Here is a 24752-nt window from a genome sequence, read left to right on the forward strand (position 1 = left end):
GCATATGTAAGCACTAGTAAGCTGCCTTAAGGCAGTTTGCACAGCGATAAGCAATGACTACACTGGCTAAGCAATTCTGAAGCTAACTCTCTGTAAGCAGATGTAACAGCAGGTTAGCAGTGCTTACCATCACACAAACCCACTTATAACTGCTGACAAGTGCCTTAATCACTCTGTATCCAATGGCCCTTGTTCTGCCCAACAACAAATTAAACAGCCATGCAGGTCTTCAACCCAAGATGCTATACACCATAATCACAGCAGTTATTCACCAAGCCATCACAGAAATACAGAAGAATGAGGTAGTAGCAAACAAGTCCTCACCATAGTATAACCAAAGTGAACCTGTGAGAGGCATCAGTATACAATCATATGTGCCATAACCCACTACATAACATAACATAACATAACATAAATATGTGAACTGGAGTACAGCAGTAAGCCCAGAAGTGAGTTGTAATTGTAATAGAGTGTTGAAACCCCCAGTAAAACACAAGGACACCACAGAGTGTACGTACACATCAATTGAGGATACCAGGCATACATATTAGGTGTAATGAATAATAACACAATGCCCAAAAGGCATTATAATGAAGGTCTAATGTAAGCAAAGCTAAGCATTGCACAGGTGAGCTTAGGAGGTGTGAGCAATGTGTAGACCAGCTAAGTCATTGTGCCCAGTGGTATACCCCTTTAAACAATGCCAACCCTAGGTAAGCAGGTTTGCCCATAGCTTAGCCTTTTCAAAACTGGCCAATCATGGAAAAGTGTGGGAAATTGGCCCTACTTAAACACAAGAGGTGGGAATCCATCATACATCATAACTGGTTGTAGCTTCCCCTTGCAAGCACTATGGCAGTAAGGGGAGAAAGAGTGTGCTTCTGGGCGCAACACTGGTGCATCCAGGAGTCCAAGGTCATGGCAGAACTCCTAGTTAAAGACCATGCACAGAGACTGTTGCAGGGTCAGTGCCAGGGCTCCCAGTATAAGGCAGAGGCCTGGGACTGTCTCGTCCATGACTTCACCAGTGCCACTGGCATACCTCAAACTGGTGAGCAGGTCAGGCACCACTATGCCGACCTGAAGCGTTGGAAGGGGGATCTGTTGGAGGAGTGGCTGCAAGAGCCTAAAGCATCAGGGGATGTTCCAGATGCATGCATCACCACAGTATGTGTGTAATACTTGCCATCTCAAGTATATCATGGATAGGTATGGCTAAATATTCCTCTTATGTCTCCCACAGCTGCAAAGGAGTGGGCCATGAACCAGGAGGCCCACATTTGCTGCCTGGCAAAGTTGTGACGTGAGGCAGGTCAGTAATACTCATGATTTTACTGTCATAGGACATAAAAATAAAAGTAGTAGTAAATTAATTGCTAGTATAAAACCTGTATTGTTCAAGGCAAGTACTGCATACACTAGAGAATATGGTAGGAAGACTCATATTGTTTGTATGTCAGTAAAATTGTAATATCCTGACAAAACAGATCTAACTGCTGGACTGCATATGTATATTCTAGTATCATATGGTAATGTAGATTTGCAATCATGTAATAGTACTGTTGTATTAAGCACTGTTACCCACACCATGTACCACAAATTGAATGTGTAGGAATGCCTGTATATGACAGTTGTAATCCCCAGAAGCCATTTAGTACAACTGAGAGACACATAGACAGTAAACAGGGAAAATGCAAACAACAAAAAATGAATAGCACATGCAACTGACATGTGAACTATTGCTTTTTTTAGCATACGCAGCCACGGTTCGATTCCTGCCAGTGGTAGTATTCAGCATACAGAATCATACCCTACAACTGTACTGATATCTCTAGAATGTCTATTAAAGTGGCCCATATCTATTGCCTATCAACCTGTCTGCCTGGGAAATCAGTGGGATGATCCCAGACATATAGGCAGCAAACAGGAAATACATCTGATTGACGCGCATCTATGAAAACCAGTCTGGCACACTAGCAACTTCCCAATACCTTATGTGACTAAGAAGCCATGTATGTCCCATTTACACCCCAACTTGTTAAGCTGTGGTCAGAGTGTGTACAGTAACAGAGTGAGATGTCTGTGCATAATAGTAATGTGGAACCTGGTACTGTGTGTGGGAACATTCAGGTAGTGCTAATAAACTTTCTTCCCACAGGTCTGTCAGATACCAACACTTCCCAGAAATACAAGAATGATATGCAGTTGCTCTGAATAATGAGGTATTACACATCATTGTCACCCACACTGTGCTACAACATATAACTGTCTAGGAAATCTGTATAAGAGTGTTGTTATACAAGGTCAGAATGCATAAGCACAGGGGATTAATAAGACAGAAACCAGATTGGAGATATACAGCAATATCAATATAGCAGACACAACTGTGATGGACAGTGTTTAAGTTGTAGCAGACACAGCCATGATCTGAATCCTGGGAGTGGAATTAGACTGCGTACAGATGCATACCCCACAACTGTACACATGAGGCCAGAATGTCAGTGTATGTGCCCATATCTACTGCCTGTCCCCCCTGGTAAGTCTGTGGGATGATCCCAGATGTGTAGTCCCTTATATCTCCAAATATCTCCAAATACCAATCTACAGAATCTATCATTTAATAATGCTACCTCTTATTTAATAACTCAGAACTCCCTCAGTATAGCACATCTTAATATTTTATTATTAGCATTAACAACACAATTAGTCAATTGCATGCTCTCCTTCAGGTTTATCCATTTGATATCCTTTGCCTTCTAGAAACTTGGCTAAAACCTTCTACTCATGACCTAGAAATAACCCCTCCTGGATATAATATCCTAAGATGTGATCGTACATCAAAAAAAGGTGGCAGTGTTGCTATCTTGTTCAAATCTGATCTTCTGGTTTCACTCTATGATGTATCACTACCCTCAAATACCAATGCTGTGACCCTTACTATCAAACTCCAAATGAATAGCTCTAAAGCAATCTATATAATCTGCTCTTACATCCCTCCAGGAAACAATATTAGCACCCTAGAAAACATTCTCAATAGCCTTTCTACCCATTTATCACAGGAAACAATTGTATTAGGCGATTTTAATATAGACTGGACCTTATGTAATTCCCCCACCCCTAACACCCATATTAATCTATTTGGTTTCAATCAAATAATAAACTTCCCCACTAGGATCCACAAACCAAGTAACAAAGAAACTACTCTTGACTGGATCCTTATAAATAGTCACCCAGATACCTATAAGGTAGGATCTCTCCCTGGCGACATCAGTGATCACATTTTAACCTTTATCACTAAACAAAAGAAATATAGCCCAAAAAAGAACAACTTTGTCACCTATCATTCTAAAAAACACTTCCAAGCTGAGAACTTCATTAATGAACTAAAACCATGTAACTGGTCATCTCTAAAACTACTTAATCTAGATGAAGCAATCTTTTACTTTAATTCTACTTTCCTTCAAATTCTAAATAACCATGATCCTTTCTGCTCCTCCAGAATCAGGACAAAAATAACCCCCTGGCTCACAAAACAAACCAAAGAAAAAATGGTTCTACGAAACAAAATATGGGCAAGATGGAGAACCTCTAAAAGCCCTGTAGATCATCTATACTTTAAACAACTAAGAAATTCTGTCAAAAAGGATATAATCTCAGATAAAAAAATCTACTACTCCGACCTGCAACATTCACACTCTAATAATCCTAAAAAATTCTGGTCTGGCATTAATAAAGTTCTCAAACTAGGACGGACATGCCACAACTCCTTCCCCCTGCTCTATTCCCAGCAGTAATCCTCTGCAAATAGCTAATGCCTTTAACAATTACTTCATTGAAGCTATTCAAACTTTAACTCAAACTCTAGTTCCCATGACCCCCACTCCTATACAACACACTAACAGTCCCTTTCCCTCCCTTCATTTGCAACTTGTACCAACCTCCTTTATCTGCAAACTCCTTCAAAAACTCAAACCCTGCACTCCCTCGGCTGATTGCCTCCCAGCAGAATACCTTCAAATTGCAGCCAAAGCCATAGCATACCCTGTTTCTATCCTGATAAACAGATCCATCTCTGACGCCTACATCCCCTCTATATAGAAATTCTCTCATGTAATCCCTTTGCACAAAGGAGCTAAATCTTCTGAAATCTCCAACTACCATCCTATTGCTCTACTCTCCCCACTAGCCAAAATTATGGAAAAATGTATTCACCATCAGCTACTCCAGCACCTTCTCCAAAACAACTTGCTTGCTAACTGCCAACATGGATTTAGGCCCTTTCATAGCACTACTTCTGCCCTTTTAACTTTTACTGATTGCATAAATAGGAATCGTAACAATAACTGTTTCTCAGCTGCTCTATTTATTGACCTTTCCAAAGCCTTTGATATGGTCAATCACAACCTACTTATTAATGTGCTAAAAGCCCAATCTCTTGACCCACAAGCAATCATTTGGTTCAAATCTTATCTGGAAAATAGACAACAAGCAGTACTCTGGGACAATAATCTATCCACACACCTCCCAGTAAGCACTGGAGTTCCTCAAGGTTCTATCCTAGGCCTTCTTCTTTTCTCCATCTTTATTAATGATCTCCATACTGTTTTTCCACAATCCACCTGTATACAATATGCTGATGACTCTACTCTTATCTGTACTGCCAAGTCTTCTTCTTCTCTCCACGCCCTTACACAAAATGTATTTAACACAGTTGAAAAATGGTTCACCCAACGCTGCCTTCTTCTTAACCCCAAGAAGACTAAGCTACTACTCTTTACTCCCACCATAAAATCTCCTCAGTTCCACTTCACTATTACCTCTGACAATGGAACCTGCATTTCCCCTGATTCTACTGCTCAACTACTTGGTATAACTATTGACCATAACCTCAGCTTCGATGCCCATGTTAATAATATTATAAAACTGTTAATAAAAATTAGGCTCCCTGTATAGAATAAAACCCTTCCTTACACCACTAGCTAAGAAATCCATTGCCCAGACTCATCTTACTTCCACCCTATTCTATGCATCTGCCATTTACACCAATCTATCAAAGCATAATCTCACCAAACTTGAAACTAGCTACAATAACATAACCAGATTTGCCACTGGCTCTCCTTACAGAACCCATCACTGCCTCAACCTTAAACAACTCAAATGGTTAGAACTACAAAATCAACTACAATACAATCAACTTGTGATTGCACAAAAAATCCTGCACCATCCTACTAATACTCCCATCCTCACTAATTTGATCTCCCCTTATAAAAATCTTTCAACACTACGCTCAGCTAATAAGCTACTTATTGCCAGCAACCCTTCTAATAACAAAGCAGGCAATTCCCTCTTCTCCAATGTTGTGGGTAGAATCTGGAACAAACTTCCTAATACACTCACCTCACTCTCATCCTCTCTAATCTTTAAAAAACACCTTAGAGACCACCTTAAAATACATTGGCTTTGCCCCTGCTCAAAGCCTGATTGAATCTACTTTTCTTCTCTCCCCTCCCGTTTCTTTTCTCCTGCTTCCTTAACAATTACCCCCCATATCTTATGAACAACACTACTAAATAGTTTTGCTAATGTTCTAATGCTTTAGATTTTGATTGACTTCACATGAACCCTACTAAAGCATTAAGACTTGTTCATTTCTTACTTCTACTCTAATGAAACCTTACATTGTTCACAATTTATTATTTTTTTCTTATCATGTCTTATTATGTAATGTGAAACTAGTCACTTCTGGAATATTTTGAATATATTAATTCACTCATGTTGGAGCTTTTCTCCTCGGGCCTCTACTGAAAATGGATATGTATCCAGCTAGACTAGCCCGGTCAACAAATGTAAATAAATAAAAATAAAAAATAGTCAGCAAACAGGAAATTCAAGTGATTGTCAACCATCATGAGAACACACCTGTCACTGTAGCAACCCCCGAACTGTTAGGAGAGTAATATTTCAAATATGTCCTATCTACACTCCCATGTTGTCAAGCTGTGACCAGAGTGTGTACAGTAACAGAGTGAGATGTATGTGCATAATACTAATGTGTAATCTGGAACTCTGCGTGGCAACAGTCAGGTAGTGCTAACAAACATTGCTCCCACAGTTTTGTTGGATATGAACACTGTGCTGAGAAATACAGACCAATATAACCTGTACTGGTACTGTCCACCCTGGTATTGTGGGGAATTGTGAGTGTTACAGTTTCTCTGAATAATAAAGTATCACTGGTCACTGTCATTCACACTGTGCTACATAATATAACTGTGTAAGAAAGCATAACGAAACACAATGGCAACTCTGGAGTGTACAAAAAAAACTTAAAATAAATAAAGATGAGCATTTGGTCCATCCACGCTTCCACGCTTCATTATATATGTGTGTGTCAGGTCACTAAAGGTGGAAGAGGGCAATATTCTAGCTATGTCTAGGCACACCAGCATGTGGAGAACACATGGCCAGAGTCTGTGCAGAAGGAGTTCGATAGCATAGTGCAAAACATCAACCCAGAATCCGGGCATATGTGTACAAACAGTTAGTGTTAACAAGCATTCTCTCCACAGGTATACCAGGTAAGAGGTGTTTACTGCAGGTAAAACCAGTTCATGTGTAATGATGACGACAGCCATATCACTGTCCAAAATATGGCTATAGGGTAGTGTAGTAAGATTTGTAATGTACAGATAACAGCACTGACAAGGAAAGTAATGTGGACTGCAGGAATATACTACTTGTTAATTGACATACCCCCCCACCACATTATCTCCAACAATAATCAACATACCCACCCCAACTGGTATGTAGTGACTCTGATAATGTCCAATTGTTTGATAAATATTTAATGGTTCCCATGCATGTGCATATTGAATTATTCCAACATATTGGCATGGTGCCATCAACATACCTGCATGCTGTTCCTATTATCACTGTGGTCCCATATATGCATGTGTTTTGTTTGCTATGCAACTGCTCCATATCTGGTGTCTGGGTTAATAAGAATATCTATGCATGCTGTTATACCTAAATCTGGAATGTGTTGACTATTACTAAACCATATATGATGATGAAATCTAAACACTATAGCTTTCTTGGGAAGGCCGGTCCCAGCAGACCCACCTGTCCCACCTCAGCTGGCTGAGGCACCGGGCACCTGCATGTCTGGAGCCCAACCCAAGACCTCTCTGTCCATTGGTCCTGCACCACCTTTGGGTGGAACCACCTCAAGGGATGGGGCTCAAACCCCCCTGGGAGTGGGCATGGACAGGCACCTGTCACTCATCGCCAGGTCAGTGTCGAGGTGCGTAGAGTGATCAACGAGCAGTTCGATGATCTTCTATGCCAGCTCGTGGGCAGCGTGTCACGATTAGAATGACAGCCTGGCTCTGCGGCTCAGCCCCCAGCACAGTCACCTTCGGTGCTGTGAAGGTGCAGTGGTGATGGCCCATGGGAGGGGACCTCTATCGTACTGTTACCACTATGGGCCTTGTGGGCTTCTGATATCCCAACACCCCTACCTATCAATGTGTTTATCCACCACATGTGTCATATACCACCCCTGTATGTGTCTTGTGTGTCTTGTCTGTTAAACTACCCAACCTACCTCCCCAAATATACCTACTACCCAATTATACCTACTACCCCTCCCCAACATCCCACTCTCACCTGAAATTGCCACATACATAGTTGTCCATTTTGCACATGTCTCCACTGGACACATGTAATCCAGTCTAATTGGCATCACAACTTTTTATTGTTGTCCTCACCCCTCTCCCAGGGTGTGAGAGTCCGAATCTACCTCCCAAATCAGTGTATTTGCACAGCTGTTGCTGTAGAAGAAATGGGCAGCTAAGGACCTTCCCTACACCCTTCCTGCACATCCTTAGCTATTTTCCCTACTGACTTTCCCTCTTTGTACCCCTTTTCACCACTTTCCTATCAACCCTTTTTCTTTTCTTTTAAAGAAATTAGCATGGGGGTAAGTGGGAGTAAGCACTTTTAAGCAGCAGTAAGTGGGTCTAAGCCTTTTTGCTCGGGGGTAAGCACTGCCTACACAGATTAAGCAATTTAGAAGCTAACTGAGTATAAGAAACTGCAACCGGAAATTAGCAGTGCTTACCTCCGGCAAATACGCGCAAACCAGCTTACAAATGCTTTAAAGTGCCTTAATCACTCTGTATCCAAAGGCCCATGTTCTGCCCAGCAACAAGATAACAAGCCCCTGAAAGGCAGTAACCCACAACCATGCACACCATAGACAAAGTGATTTCCCACTAAGCCATGCCAGATATACATAAAGCTGATGTTTTCAGAAACATATCATCCAACCCAGTCATGCAATAGTGCAGAGAATGTATACCAACATTTAGATGCCAGATTTGTGTGTAAATATATTAATATCTATATATATATATATATATATATATATATATATATATATATATATATATATATATATATATATATATATATATATATATATATATATATATATATATATAAGATCTATACCTATGTGTCTACATATACACAGCAAGTTACATATACGTACGCAGATATATAGCTATGTAGGTATATACAGACATAGTTATATATATGCAAGCATATATATATATATATATATTTATATATATATATATATATATATGTATATATATATATATCTATGGCCATACATCTGTAAATAGCAATGTTAGATTAACAAAAACAAATATGTCCACATGCACTGTTAATGGGGTTGAGAGTCCTCAAACAATATATGTCTTGTACGAATAGGCATACCCCCCACAGCCAAACATGTCTGCCCTGCAATATACTACCAAGTGTTGCAGATCCCATAACCAGGACCTGGCATGACATGGGTACAAGATGTTAACAGTACTCCATCCCACCTGTATGATGTCAGGCTGGTATTGGTAACATATCATACAGTCTGCCTCCCATAGGAAATGTAAAATGTGGAAACTATCAACATCCCCAGGATACATATAAACAGACACATATATGCAGATACAGATATACATATAGATATATAAGTATATATATATATATATATATATATATATATATATATATATATACAGATATATAGATATACATGTGATTGCACATACACACCCAGGGATATGTACAGTAAGATACATATGTAGAAGGTGCACAAAATATGGAACAGCCACTATGCCTACAGTTATCACCTGAACAACTGGACACTGTATGGGCCACCCACACAAATGACAATTGTTGCCTGCAGCAAATACCCACAGAGAGGTCACAGGAGAAAACACCACACACAGGTTTGCAGAAATGGAAAACCTTTATTTGTGCACCAAACTGAAACAACAAACTTCAGAAACTTTAAACAAGAGATGGCTCGGAGATAGTAACAATCAGGACACAATCAAAATTACGCTTCTCCCCAATCTTTTAATACTGTGAACTTCATCAAGAAAATAAAAATCTATTGACAATGAATTTAAATAGTCAGAAGTTAAAAATCACAATGACAATATGATCCAATCACAACTATATAAATCACTAAAAAATTTAAAAAACAAAACACACTTGAAATACATAAATAGTAAATAATAAAAATCATTGAATCAAAGCTGTACAAGTATTAATAAATATATATATAAAATATATATATATCCAATCTGAACATGTTTTTTTTAGACAATACACCAACATTTTACCTCTAAAACCTCTGTGCTTGTAAAAAACATTTAATGTTTATAGCTTTTCTCAAGCCAGGGTTGATCTGCATTTAACATAATTTTTGCCACAAAGCTTCCTACATTCCAAAATGATTTTATAATTCCCACAAAATAAATCGTCTCTAACTTTTTTCAAAAAACTAAAAAAATTTTTTTTTGAAATCATAACAAATGTCTGCATGCTTAGCTAGGGCGTTGGTAAAGTCTTTGTTTTAATAGCTAGTAAATGTTCATAGATTCTTTTATGTAATACTCTTATAGTTTTTCCTATATATAAAGTGTTCACAGGAATTACACAAACAGCAGCATAAAACAACATTTTAGTCTTGTGTAATGTCCTCTATTGTGTGAAATTCTCTTTTTAAATTTAAAAAATACTGAACTAGTCCTAGTGAATATAGCTTGCTGCACTGCTTTACAACTTTAGAAACAACTAAAGTACCAACTACCAATTTGTTATTCACTATTATTCTATTATTTAATTCTATCTAAATTAACTATTATATCATTATATTATACTATTACTCTACCCTACTACTTACCTACTATTACACTTAATTGTTTAATTTAATTAATAGTAATCCAATTTCAAGTAATACTCATTCTGTAATAACTCAATAGGAAAGGCTATCCTAAAAACTTGGTCTCTAAAACCTTGGTCTCTAATGAGACTAGGACTACAACTACACACTATTGGGTGTGGATTAGTATTAGGATTGGGAAAAAAACTTCAACCAATATATTTTGAAAATATTTTGAAGCATCCCCTGTACACAAAGAAAACCCTTTAGTGTCCGACCCTATCTCTAAGTTTCTCCTACTAGCCTAGTGACGATTACATTACTAATAAACTGCCCCCAACAACCCCAACGCTCATAAATTAAACTTGCAGACTGTCCCTGGGTAAATAAATATTTGTTTTATTGATTTGTGAAACTAGAAAATATTACTTTCAAAACAGTCATGTCTAACTGATGTTTGATAAATGAATGTCCAAAAAGTCTAAAGTTTCACACAAATGTCCTAAAGTAAATTTCAAAAATCAGTGGAATGGTTCAAATGATCCACAAAAATAACAAAGGACTCATAGTCACCATTCCAGAAAATGAATAAAAATCAAATGTATCACAAATAAAAAATAAAATGTGTACATGCTTATTTGTGTACTATCACAGTTCTAGATGCTATGTCATATAGCTGTTCAGACACTGAAATCCATATAAACAGGGTAATGCAACAGTGAAACAGTTATACTAATACAGTAGTCTGGAAAGGTTCACAACTGTTGCTGTCCAGGCCAAGCCTTTCAAATTGTACAACAGTAAAGAGAGACTGGGGCACAGGATGCCAAACAATCAACAGTAAGAAATGCAGGTGTATAGTTCAGCAGCCTCTATCTACACTCTGTACAAAATCACTAGGTGGTAAAGACTTCTGTTGACCAAATGGTATGTAACTTACATAACAAGGCATAATTGACACCATCACAAGCACACTGACAAACAGAACAGTCTGTATGGCAGGAGGCAGTAGGCCTGCATTAACCCAATTTATGTAGGTCATGTAAATATAGGTGAAGTATACAGTACTGTACATCCAGATACCTTAAGGCAGCTCACCCCTGATATCCCCACATTTTGTAACAGCCTAGGTCATTTATGGTGCATCCCCCCCTAGACTCAAAAATACAGGGCCATTACCACTGTTACATAGACTGGCCTCTGGACTGCATAAGGGCACACATGTATTGTGTAGGTGAAGCCCACACATTTATGGCCCACCATATGTGTGGGGGATACAACAGCAGTGGACAGATGACAGCAATGGCAGTGTGATATCCTCATAGCCCACTACAGAACAACCCCTGACAGCATGTCATATGTGCAAAGCTTGGTATGTAGGTGGAGGACTGTTAGAAAAATATGTATTAATGTGTGTATGCTTAATGCCAATTAATAACCAAGTATTTTAATATGCTTTTCATTCTATTTTTCATACACTGCATTTTATACAAAATTGAGTTTCATATGAGACTGAAAAAGATGCTTTTTGAAAACTGCAGTATGCTTTCTGAAACTTGCAAGTTGCCCTCTGACCTAGTAATTGCTAGCACAGCAATATTCATGTTTATGCCTTTTGGAAATGTACTTGAGAAGCAGGTGTTTATCTGCTAGGTCAGGAACAAATGAATGAACAATGCCTTATGCTGTAAATGTAATGATTTTAGACAAACAGCTCTGTTCGAAGGATGGGAACCTGTGCAGCTGTAGTAACTTAGAGATAAAGTAGACAAAGGATTATTAGAGAAATGAACTGCTAGCATTGTGCTTGAATTAGCCATAGTATCTTGAATGGTAACATAACATGTATCTAACTGGGAGTAATCAAAGCCATGTTGTTTTCCTCAGGAAGTTTCACATAAAAATTGATAAATCAGCAGAAATTCATGGGAAAGATGGTCAGCAGATGATGATGAAAAAGGTGGTAATCTGTAACGTCAGCATGGTAGGACATAACCAGTTTAAGAATGTATAAAAATGAAAGTATTTCCTGTTTCTGGTTAGACAAACTCTGTATTAGCACGTTTTTGTCTCCTTGCTGCAAGATTAAAGTGCCTTAACCTGAACCTACTGTGTTTTGATAATTTTTAAAGTATATTTTCCTTTGACAGTTGACAGGAAAGTGCCTCTCGCTCTAGGCCTAGGTCAGAATTGGGCCCGGTGGCATGCATCCGTACGGAGAAGAGGCCAAATTGACTCTTCTGTTTTGAAAGACCTCCGACTGAATTGCCGTTCGAAAGAGGCCAGCCACTGTTTCTGATCTGGGATTGGAGGACGAGTCAACGATCCAGTGGATCAACTCACGGAGGGTCAGGTAAGGAGGAATTACCTTATTTCTGTTTTAAGATCAGGGACTAATTACAGAACAGTTTTTTGTCAGGAGGATTTGCATGTGCAGATCAGGGACAGAAAAAAGGGTTACTGTTTTGTCATAGATCAGGGAAACAGAACAGGTAGGCAGTTATTCTAGATAAACTGTGAACAGGTATAGAACTGTGGCGCCACGTGATAGAAAGGGTTACATAACAATTTACAGCTTAACTAAGACAACAATGGGAAATCAGTGCATGAAAAGTTCCCAAGACCCGCCCCTAACTGAAGACGCAAAATATATGCAATTACAGTGTGCCGACAATGTTAAGTATTACACAAAATGGGTTGAAAAGTATAAATTTGATGGCAATGTAGATAAACCTGCACTTATGAAACTTGTTAAGCAATTAAAAATAGACTCGAAAAGTCAACTAAAAAAGCAAAGACAATTAGGAGTCCCTCAGGCGCATAGGTAGCTTGAGGAAGCAAATCACAGGGAACAAAGAATAAAGAATTCAAAAACAATGTTTTTAGACAAAGAAGACAATAACTTAGTAATAGCAACAGCCCCTCCTTCGCCCCCCTCCGCTTCCATTACCAGAATATGAAGCGAGTGGACAGATTGATCCACCTCCGCTATACCCAGTTGTTCCTGCAAAATCACAACCGTTTGTCAGGGATCCTATCGAGACAAGGTCTCGAACATGCGACTTGAGGAGGGAGATTGAATTAAGTGAAATAAATAGAAAATCACAGGCTATGAGTGAAGAAGAGATATGCCCACTCATAGAAGTACCAAACCCTCAGGCAGGACAGGCAGGACAGGATACGACTCTTTTAATTTATAGACCGTGGACACTGGAAGATATCCGGAAAGCCACAGAGGGAATTCCCCACCCAAAAGTGAATTTCTGAAAATTTTTAGAAGACTTACAGGGTATGAGATTAAGTTACCATTTGATTGGGGAAGAAGTAGAAAAAGTAGTTAGACAAATTGTGGGTCCAGACTGGCACATGATCAGTGGTGACTGGAATCCTCGTGACGCACAACTTAGACCACTCCCACATACTAATGCAGAACTGGATGGCAGAGTAAAAGTCTGACAGACCGAATCTCTGAGAAGTGGAAGTCTAGGGCTGATTGGACTTGCATTAATCAATGCATTCAACAGGAAGGTGAAACAGTTGATAGATATTATGCTAGACTGTTAGAATGTTTTAATAATCACTGCGGAATGCAGATACCAGAAAACCAGATGCAAGATTCCTCATATGAATAACAGTTAAAGAATGCATTCTTGAAGGGCAGTATAACTCCCATTAGCAGCTTTATTACAAAGCACATGGTAGATCATCATACAAGTAGGTTACAGCCATTACTTGAATATGCTAGACATGCAGAGAGGCATTTTAATAGTAAAAAGAAAAAGAAAGCTCAAGTATTTTTGGTAGACGATGGGTCAGAAGTATTTGTAGTACAAACTGGGAGAAAGGGTAAGAAAAATGCCCAGGGAAATAAACAATCTGACAAGCGATCAGAAGATTTTGAAGAAAGAAAGAAAAAAGGTGAATGTTTTAAGTGCGGGAAAAAAGGACATTTAGCAAGGGATTGCAGACTAAATAAGAAGGTGACTACAGAAAATAAGGAAGATGAGGAATGACTATATGATAGTCAGGAATCACTGAATGAAAATGAGCAGGAAAAGACAAGTGCAAAGGTGATAGCAAGAGTAGAGGATGTGACAGAAGGGGTAGAGGATGTAGATGAATTTGCAGACATCGAAGAAGATGAAATTTTGGACTTAGCTCTATTGAGCTTAGAGCTTTACTTAGCAGACACAAAACTGGAAGTGACGCTTCTGGTAGAGGGGAGGGAAGTCAAATTTCTGTGTGACTCAGGGGCTTCACGGACCCTGGTACATTCTTCCAAGTTACCGGAAGATTCAGAATCACCAGATTATATACTAGTGAAGGCAGCTAATGGACAGCTGTATCGGGAGCCACTCTCCCATGACATAGCAATAACAGACCCCGTTTCAGGGATGACCCAGAGAAGTAAAATTGTGGTTTCTGCAAAATGCCCAGTAAACCTTTTGGGTAGAGACTTTATGCAGATATTTGGCACAGCCGTAGTTCCAACCATGCAGGGTATGGAAGCACAGCGACAAATGGAAATGTTTGTAGTGCGACCGGAGGGTGAGACATATTATTGGTACAGCCAGGACTTAGTTACGACTGGTCCAGGGGCAGTAACCGAGGAACTGATGAACGTAGCCATCAGTAAGTCCCCCTCCCTCGACACTGACAAACAGCATTTGTTGCATTGTACTCTATATTACTGTAATAGACCAGGACCTGATAAAGATTATGAGCAGGAATTGTTTCAGAACCATGCAAACAGACTAGTGTTGCGAAATTTGTACTGGGATGCAGAAGGAAACAGTGTAGTAAGCTGTTCATTGCCCCAGGAATTTTTGGCACTTTACAAATCTAATCGATTGCCACATGTTAGTTTGACTAAGAATCAAAATTTGAAATGGGCAGACTTAGATGAAAAAGTCACAAGGTGGGAAAAGCAGACAGAATTAGAGCTCTCCGAACAAGGAGTACAGAAACAGAAACTGAACTGGATTACACAGACACACCCAGCTGTGCACTCACAGGCTAGTGAGAATAGTTGAGCATTACTCTGATTAGAAGAAGAGGAAAAAGCCTTGTGAAACATACCAGACATTCTCTGGTCAACAGGGAAATCAGATGTAGGACTTATACGGATAGCAGGACCAGTTACTATTACGCCAAAGTCAGCATTTAGACCCCAGAAAAGACAGTATCCCTTGGGAAAGGATGCAGAGATAGGAATCAAACCTATAATAGCAACCTTACTTAAGGAAGGAGTCTTAATAGAATCTCCTGATTCACCTATAATACACCCTTATTTCCTGTCAGGAAAGCAAACGGGGAATGGCGCATGGTCCAAGATTTGCAAGCTGTAAATGATGCAGTTATACCCAAGGCACCAATGGTGCCAGATCCACACACCTTACTGAATGATTTAAAGCCAGAGCAAAAATATTTTTCTGTGGTAGATATTAGTAATGCATTTTTCTCGATACCGATACACCCTGACAGCCAATATTGGCTTGCATTTACATTTCATGGAAAGTGGTATACATACACAAGATTACCACAGGGATATTGTGAAAGTCCAACAATATTTGCACAAGAAATGGCGAGTAACCTGGCGGGATTCATCCCACCGAGAGGTAGTTAGATTTTACTTTATGTAGACGACATTCTGCTGGAAGCCCCCACCCAGCAAGAATGCAAAGAGGACACGATAGCTTTATTACAGTTTTTAGCTACTCAAGGTCACAAAGTCAACAAGGACAAGCTACAACTTTGGAGAAAACAAGTTAAGTACTTAGGATATGTAATATCCAAGGAAGGTAGAATATTAGATGAAGATAGGAAGACAGCAATATTACAGGCACCTAGACCAACTACCAAGAAGGAAATTATGTCCTTCCTGGGAACCACTAATTTTTGTCGGAGCTGGATACCAAATTATGCTTTGGAATCTGCTCCATTGGCCAATTTAATATTTAAAAAGCCGATGGCAGCACAGGATTTATTACAATGGACACCTGAAGCAGAAGCAGCTTTCTGCAAGCTGAAACAATTGATAGCATCATCCTTAGTTTTAGGATTACCAAACTATCACAAGCAATTTATTCAAACTGTAGACTGTAAGCAGGGTTATATGACATCAGTATTGGCACAGCAGCATGGGGACAAGCAACGCCCCATAGCTTACTACTCATCACAGTTAGACCCAGTGCCGCGGTCCCTGCCCCACTGTGTACAAGCAGTAGTTGCAGCTGAAATGGCAGTGCAGGCTTCGGCCTCAGTAGTGTCATTCCACCCTGTCACATTGAGAGTGCCACATGCAGTCGCAATTATTTTACTGCAAGAAAAAGTAGCATATCTTTCTCCTGCTAGACATCTCTCCTGTATGACTATACTGTTGAGCCAACCTAATATGACAATTGAACGATGCACAACTTTGAATCCGTCAACCTTGCTCCCAACCCATGCAGATGGCAAACCGCACTGCTGCCTACAGGAAATTGAGCAAAAGACATTACCTAGACAAGACCTAACAGATGTTCCCTTGGATGATGCCGAGGTGACATACTATGTGGACGGCACGTGCAGGAGGGGTCCTGCAGGACAGAATCTAGCAGGGTATGCAGTTGTTTCTGATACTGAAACTTTGGAAGCAAAATCTGTACCACACAACTTATCTGCATAAGCGGCAGAATTGATTACCTTGACAAGGGCATGTACCTTAGCAAAAGGTAAGAAAGTGAACATTTATACTGACAGTCAGTATGCTTTTTCTACATGTTTTTGCACAGCAGTGGAAAAATAGAGGGATGATAACATCTACTGGTAAACCAATTAATCATGTGCAATTTATTTTAGATCTATTAGATTCTATTCAGTTACCTAAAAACGTAGCTATTTGTAAATACGTAGCTCATACGAAGCAACAGGATAAGATTTCAAAAGGTAATGCATGGGCTGATACAGCTGCGAAGCAGGCAGCTTCAGCCACAGAAACTTTTCTTTTGAGTGAGGAATTACAACCCTCAGAGACTTTAGATTTAGAAATGTTAAAAACAATGTAAACACTTACTACAAATGTAGAAAAGCAGAAGTGGATAAAACGAGGAGCAATCCTTGAAAAGGGACTGTACATCTCCAAGGAGAAGAAACCAATTTTGCCATCTAATTTGTTTAGATATGCAGCATTGTTGAGCCATGGGCAGAGCCATGTCTCAACAGGGGGGATGGGTAAAGTTAGTGAATCGAGTGTTTACAACCTATGGATTTACAAATTATACAAAACATTTCTGTGTAGCATGCCATGTTTGTAACAAGCATCACGCACAAGGGGCATTAAAACCTAAGCAAGGGAGTTTCTCTACACCACCGTATCCATTCCATACTATTTGTATGGATTTCATAGAATTGAATAAATGCGAGAATAAAAAGTATTGCCTTGTCATTATAGATATGTTTTCCAAATGGGTAGAAGCTTTTCTGACTACAAATCCAGATGCAGCTACTGTTGCAAAGGTCCTTGTTAAAGAAATTATACCCAGATTTGGTATACCAGAAAAGATTTATAGTGATAACGGTACACATTTTGTGAACCAAATAGTTCAGCAACGTAGTCGCTATTTCGGGATATCGTTAAAGAATCACTGTGCTTACCACCCCCAATCTGCAGGGTTAGTAGAGAGGCATAATGGGGTGTTGAAGAACAAGCTTAGGAAGCTGATGACTGAGACACAGAAAAACTGGGTGCACTGTTCGCCTTTAGCACTGTTGAGCATGAGAACTGTTCCAAATGCAAAGGGATTAACTCCTTTTGAAACTTTGTTTGGGAGGGCATATTATACACCTCAGTAGAAACCTCTCATGTCTGCAGAGCAGGAGGCTGACAGTTCACTTGCAGTGTATATGAGGCGATTTTTGAATAACAAACTTTTGCAATTAAATTCTGTTTCAGATAAAGAACCACCGAAATCGGTAGCACCAGTAGCCCCAGGCACCTGGGTCTGGGTGAAGATTGTGAAACGGAAAAATTGGAGTTCTCTGAAGTGGGAAGGTCCGTACCAGGTACTACTGTCAACACCCACTGCAGTCAAGATCGCAGAGCAAGCTTTTTGGATTCATTTGATGCACTGTAAACTGGTTAAGAACTTTGAGTTGGACAAAAACTTTGTTACTGTTGTACAACAAGAACAAAATGGCCAGGTACAGAGTGAATAGAGACATTGAGCAACCTCAGAAAACTTGTATGACCGTTCTAATTGTTATGCTAATCACACTGTTCTTTTTGTTGTGGCCACTCCTCTTTCCTGCCACAAAGGTTGAATTGATTAGGCGTAATGAACCAAACATAGACTGGCATCCAAACATTAACACTTATCAGGCAATTACACGTGTGCACGCTGAGACTTTTAATGTTTCGAACTGCTGGGTCTGTACGGCCATACCAACAGCATATGGGGGTTTATTGATGACTGCTATCCCCCTAGGGGTCAATGAGACCTGGGAAAATCTGTTTTTTGACACAGTTGCTATTAAAGCACATGATAAAGTAGCACTGTATTTGCCTGTGACACAAAAAGGAATTGTATGTTTTTACAAAAATGACACCATCCAAGTGGGATGGAGTAAGTGTAATGTTACAGTACAGTATAAATGTTATAGAAAACCAAATGATTTGAGTGGATTGTGTAGTACAGATTATGACTCATTTTTGAAATCTATGCATAAGACTCTTGATCAGGTACAACGCAATCCTGTACTTTTTAAACAGTTATCTGTAATAGATAGGAAAATGTTTCATGCAGGGCAGTCATTTCATAACAAAGTAACAACTAAAGTAGAGGACTGTTATTTTGTGTGTGGTAAAAAAGCATATAAATGGTTACCTGAGAATTGGTCTGGCAGTTGTTTTTTGGGGTACCTGGTTCCGGCCATCCGACACACTGCAGTTTTGCCTCAGGGAAATATTCGAAATACCCGAGACGTGACCAAAAAGACTGTTAAGAAACCTGAGAATCCAGTGGGGCAGATCGAAGCGGGCTGGAAAGACCATCGTGATGTAGGAACCAAACTTGTGCACATGGACTTGAGTGATGCTGTTATATCCTGGACAGGTATATTACCTCATATGGTGCAGTTAAATCGATATGGGAGCTGGGAAAACTGTTGAAACTTCTCGAAGTAATGAGTAATGTGACTTTTTCTGCTCTTGAACTGATAACTGTTGAACTGAATGCCATGAGAACTGTAGTGCTCCAAAACCGAATGGCTCTTGACTTCACCCTAGCGGCGAGGGGTGGGACTTGCACTTTAATCAAAGAAGAATGCTGTACGTTTATTCCTGACCATCAGCATGAGATTAATGATCATCTCGAGATGATTCAGCAAGTGTCGGCCATGACCAAGCCAGGCCCAAACCCTCTGACAGATTTTTTCCAGAATGCATTTGGGGGGTGGGGCTCCATTTTTATGAACATCTTGATCGACATTGGGGTAGGTTTACTCCTAATAGGAGTTTGTATTTGTTGTGGAATCCCCTGCATGAAAAGATTAATCAAAGAAGTCATAGATATATCCGTATCTGAGACTATGTATCAAAGTACTGAATTTGAAGAGCTGCTAGAATGTGAAACACTTTCATAAAAGTTTAAACTGAATGACTTACTTAACTGCAAATCCTAAGTGGAAGAGGTTAGGAAAAGAAGCAAACCATTTATTCTTTTTTGAAAATAGAATAAAAAAGTATTAGCAGGAGGGAAATGTTAGAAAAATATGTATTAATGTGTGTATGCTTAATGCCAATTAATAACCAAGTATTTTAATACGCTTTTCATTCTATTTTTCATACACTGTATTTTATACAAAATTGAGTTTCATATGAGACTGAAAAAGATGCTTTTTGAAAACTGCATTATGTTTTCTGAAACTTGCAAGTTGCTTTCTGACCTAGTAATTGTTAGCACAGCAATATTCATGTTTATGCCTTTTGGAAATGTACTTGAGAAGCAGGTGTTTATCTGCTAGGTCAGGAACGAATGAATGAACAATGCCTTATTCTGTAAATGTAATGATTTTAGACAAACAGCTCTGTTCGAAGGATGGGAACCTGTGCAGCTGTAGTAACTTAGAGATAAAGTAGACAAAGGATTATTAGAGAAATGAATTGCTAGCATTGTGCTTGAATTAGCCATAGTATCTTGAATGGTAACATAACATGTATCTAACTGGGAGTAATCAAGGCCATGTTGTTTTCCTCAGGAAGTTTCACATAAAAATTGATAAATCAGCAGAAATTCATAGGAAAGATGGTCAGCAGATGATGATGAAAAAGGTGGTAATATGTAACGTCAGCATGGTAGGACATAACCAGTTTAAGAATGTATAAAAATGAAAGTAGTTCCTGTTTCTGGTTAGACAAACTCTGTATTAGCATGTTTTTGTCTCCTTGCTGCAAGATTAAAGTGCCTTAACCTGAACCTACTGTGTTTTGATAATTTTTAAAGTATATTTTCCTTTGACAAGGACAGAGGCTCGAACACAGGCCCATATGTGGAAAACTGTTGCCATACACTAAACAAGTCTCTGGTGTTACAGGATAGTCTGCAACATACGCTTAATCAGGGAATTGAGGTTAGAAACATAAACGGATGTAGCCATGAACTGATAGCACTCAACACAACACTGCCAGTGAAATATATGACACAGGACCTGTGTGGTGGACAGACAAAACATGATAGGCACACCTCTGGCCACCAAGAGTATAGGCCCACAGTTGAGAGCTATGCAGACAGACTGCATTCCAAGGTAAACTAGTATGTACACACACACCCTGTAACACCAGTACTATACAAAGCATAACACAACTCTACTCACACTCTGTCTGTAGTTCTGAAACCTCCTACAAATATGTAGCTGCCCTGAGTGTGCTGGTTCTCCTGTAAGAGGTATTGCTGCCTGCTGTCTGTAACACTGATGCCCACACACAGGAAGGATGTCCATCACACAAGAAAGGTAAAGGGACCACGCCAAAAATGAAAAAAACATAAAACAAACTAAAAACTAAAACCAAAGGCAAGGAAGGAACAAAATGATTATTTAATATATCCAAGTAAATGTAAGCAGTTTTGGATGCACAAAATGTGCAACCTTCATCAGACAAACACTTCAAATTATTCAAGGGTTTAAAAAACAATACTTAGTGACATCATCACTACCTAATTAGATATTAAAGCAACAACTCTTCCCTTTCCAAAATACTTCCGACGTATATAATAAATACAATATAAAAATTCTATATAAATCATCTGTCAAATATAATAATTCTCATTACTGAACTCATTATTGTTTCTGATTCTCAGCAGTAGCATAATGAACAAATTCTGTAAATATCTTATTATGTTCTACATAAAGTCATGCACATGCCTGATTAACAGGGAAGAAGACCAAATACAAGGTGTAGTGAGATAGTCAGGCTCATATCTTACAGGTTCACCTTATTAAGATTGCTGTTATATCCATTTGCTGTTAATGAGGCCTGCTCCTAAATCCTACACATTGCAAAGTTCTGTCACACACTGCAGTCCTACAAAATGTTTGATTTTTATAATGGGTTATATTACATATTACTAAATACTGTACATCAAAATAACATTGACAAAATGTTATATTGTTCAATGTAAAGAGCACTGTGACAGTCCAACTTGTATGTATAAGTAAGGTGTCAGTAGCATGTTCGACATATTGACTACATACTCACTGATTATTTTGAAGTGGGTGTCCCAAAGTGCATATATCAGAAGTAGTTAGCAATGGCCATTCTAGCACTAACCACAGAATGTTTTAGTCTATATCGAATAAAAGTATTTGCAGGAAAAACAGGTATTGAGTTTTGTCATATTGCAAAGTGTATTGTACAGTTGGAACAAAGAGTTAATATCATGAGTTGTAGGTCATGTGGTACAGGGTTTTATTTCCAGTTTCCCATTATATTAGTGAATGCTTAAAATAGCGAATGCTGTTTTATTGACCATTTTAAATCGAAACCGTGAAATTCCGAGCACACGGAACAGTGATTTTTTTCCCAGGGAAGAAAAAAATCACTGGGCCATTTTTGGGACTTTGCCATTTCCTCCACTGTGGTGCGATCTCAGAGTTGGTATATTTAAGTAGGGGGGGTGTGGGAGCCCCCCATTTTATTTTGTGGGTTTTTTCACCCGGAGCAGAGTTTTTTTTCCCTGGGAAAAAAAATCACTGTTCTGTGCGCTCAGCATTTTGCCATTTCAGTTTTTAAGGGTCGATTATACAACGTTCACTATTTTAAATGTTTGCTGTTATAATATAGACCCTAATTCGCTCAACTCTCCTTTGCTTACTGTATGACATTGAGGAAGTCACTTAACCGGACATTGCTCCCAGATCACCCCTGAAAGTGGATTGTGTGTCCAGTAGGCCTACCTACTTAACAAACGGATATTGTTATTATTATTATTTTAAAACACACCACTGCATCAAACTAAAACAGCTTGGGTGGCTACAACTTTCCAGTCTCATCCAATATACCCTGCTGATCATGGCTAACAAAATCCTCTATAACCCAGATAACACACCAGCCCTTCAAAATATTATCACCTCCACAACAATCCAAGACTACTTCAATCCTCAAACAAACTTCTAATTCAGACAATCAGAATCAACAATGCAGCCGGAGGTGCCCTCTTTGCTAATGCTGCAGGCAGAGCCTGGAACTTACTTCCAGGTGATATTACTTTGCTCTCCTTCTTAGGACAATTTAAAACTAAACTCAAGCAACATATGGCATTTAACTGGCTTTGCAACTGCAACAAGCCCGGGTAACTCTCAACATGAACGTGAATAACCCGACTAACTATTTATTGTTAATTTTCTCCTGACTATAACCAGGTGTATCTCATGTCTGCCTATGTAATCTTTGGTAATACTAATTATGTACTCTTGTTTTACTTGTATTATTGTATCTGGTAACGTGGAGCTTATCTCCCTGGGCCTCCACTGAAACTGGACATGGCTCCAGTTGGACTATCCTGGTCAACAAATGCAAAATAAAATTAAATAAATAAATAAATACATAAAATTATCACTATTATTATAGTGCTGTTGTAATCATAAGACTTGCATGGATGCAATCTTCTTATTATGCCATTCTACAATCTTTGCAGCCATCTGCATTCTCACCTTTTATCTCTCTGTCATATCCTCCCATTTCCAACATGTAATCTTTAAAAAAAATCCATAAACATGAGACACATATGACCACAAATGTCTTACATAACCAATTTATTATGAATTTCTTTTTTTGGTCATTTTCTTTTTAGTTATCTATTGCATGACACCTGGCATCAAGCAGCATTTCTAGTCATCAGTGAGTGGAGGGCAAGTACAGTTCTCATCCTTTGGTAAAAATGAAGAAAATTCCTATGCATACATTATGGCTTTGCCATTGGTCACACAACAGAGCTTAGTGTCCATGCATGTCAGTAAGACAATCTGACATTAAAAACAACACAAAAGTAATGTAAGGTGTTATGTTCTCTGTAGCATCTGCTATGGCTTAATGCATTAATCATGAGAAATCTCCTTTTAATTGCACTGCATGCATGCTTCTAATCCACTGTGGGTGGGTTGGTACTGCACAGTATCATTTGCACTCTTACTGTAGTCCTTTACAAGGAACATCTTTTGATATCTTTTTGTCTGACAGCTTGAATGTCATACCTGTGTAATGCTCTGTCTGGTAGACTGTGACTGAGATCTATATGAGTTTGAATCCTGTCATCTTCATTTATTTCTTCACTGATGGTGATAACATATGAAATGTGCGTTTTTGACACGTCCTATGAAAGATTAGGCATATGTAGCTAATGCCCTGGCTAGTCATCCTTAACATGTTGGTATGTGACATAAGTACAACATACTCATACACAAAGGACTGATACAGTCACATAATTAATGCTTTATTATGTTGAAATTGTGCACGATGCTTAGCCAAGAGCAGCAGTGCAATATCAATAGATGGATAACGATAAATTGCACTTCATGTGTTATGGCAAAATCTGAAAAAAAACATTTGGCCACGATAATAATTTGCTGACCACTGCATGAATGAGCTTAAACTTGAGGTGCGATAAAAAGCTATAATTATATCACCACAAAGTCTTACTATTAAGCATTTAAATTTAATAAACTGATTCTAAAAAAGCTCTAAATTAAACTTAATTGAAGCTGTGATTTTTTTTTTCTTTTGTCTTTGCAGGTTACCTTGAGCCATCTGTCAAGCAGTGTATTTATTTTTCCAATGGTAATTAAACTAATGGGAGATTCAATAAGCCCAACATGGTAGCAATGAAATTTAGATTCAGTAACCACTGTGTAGAGGTATGCATCTCCACACAAACAAGGTAAACACTGTGGCATGTTAATTACAGCATAGGCAACTGCTAATCAACCAATCAAAAACAGTGGAGCTATTCAACAAGCTATAAAGCATCCGTGTAGACTCTGC

Source organism: Protopterus annectens, chromosome 2.part0, assembly GCF_019279795.1.
Source record: "Protopterus annectens isolate FY-2018-M chromosome 2.part0, PAN1.0, whole genome shotgun sequence".
Taxonomy (NCBI): domain Eukaryota; kingdom Metazoa; phylum Chordata; order Ceratodontiformes; family Protopteridae; genus Protopterus; species Protopterus annectens.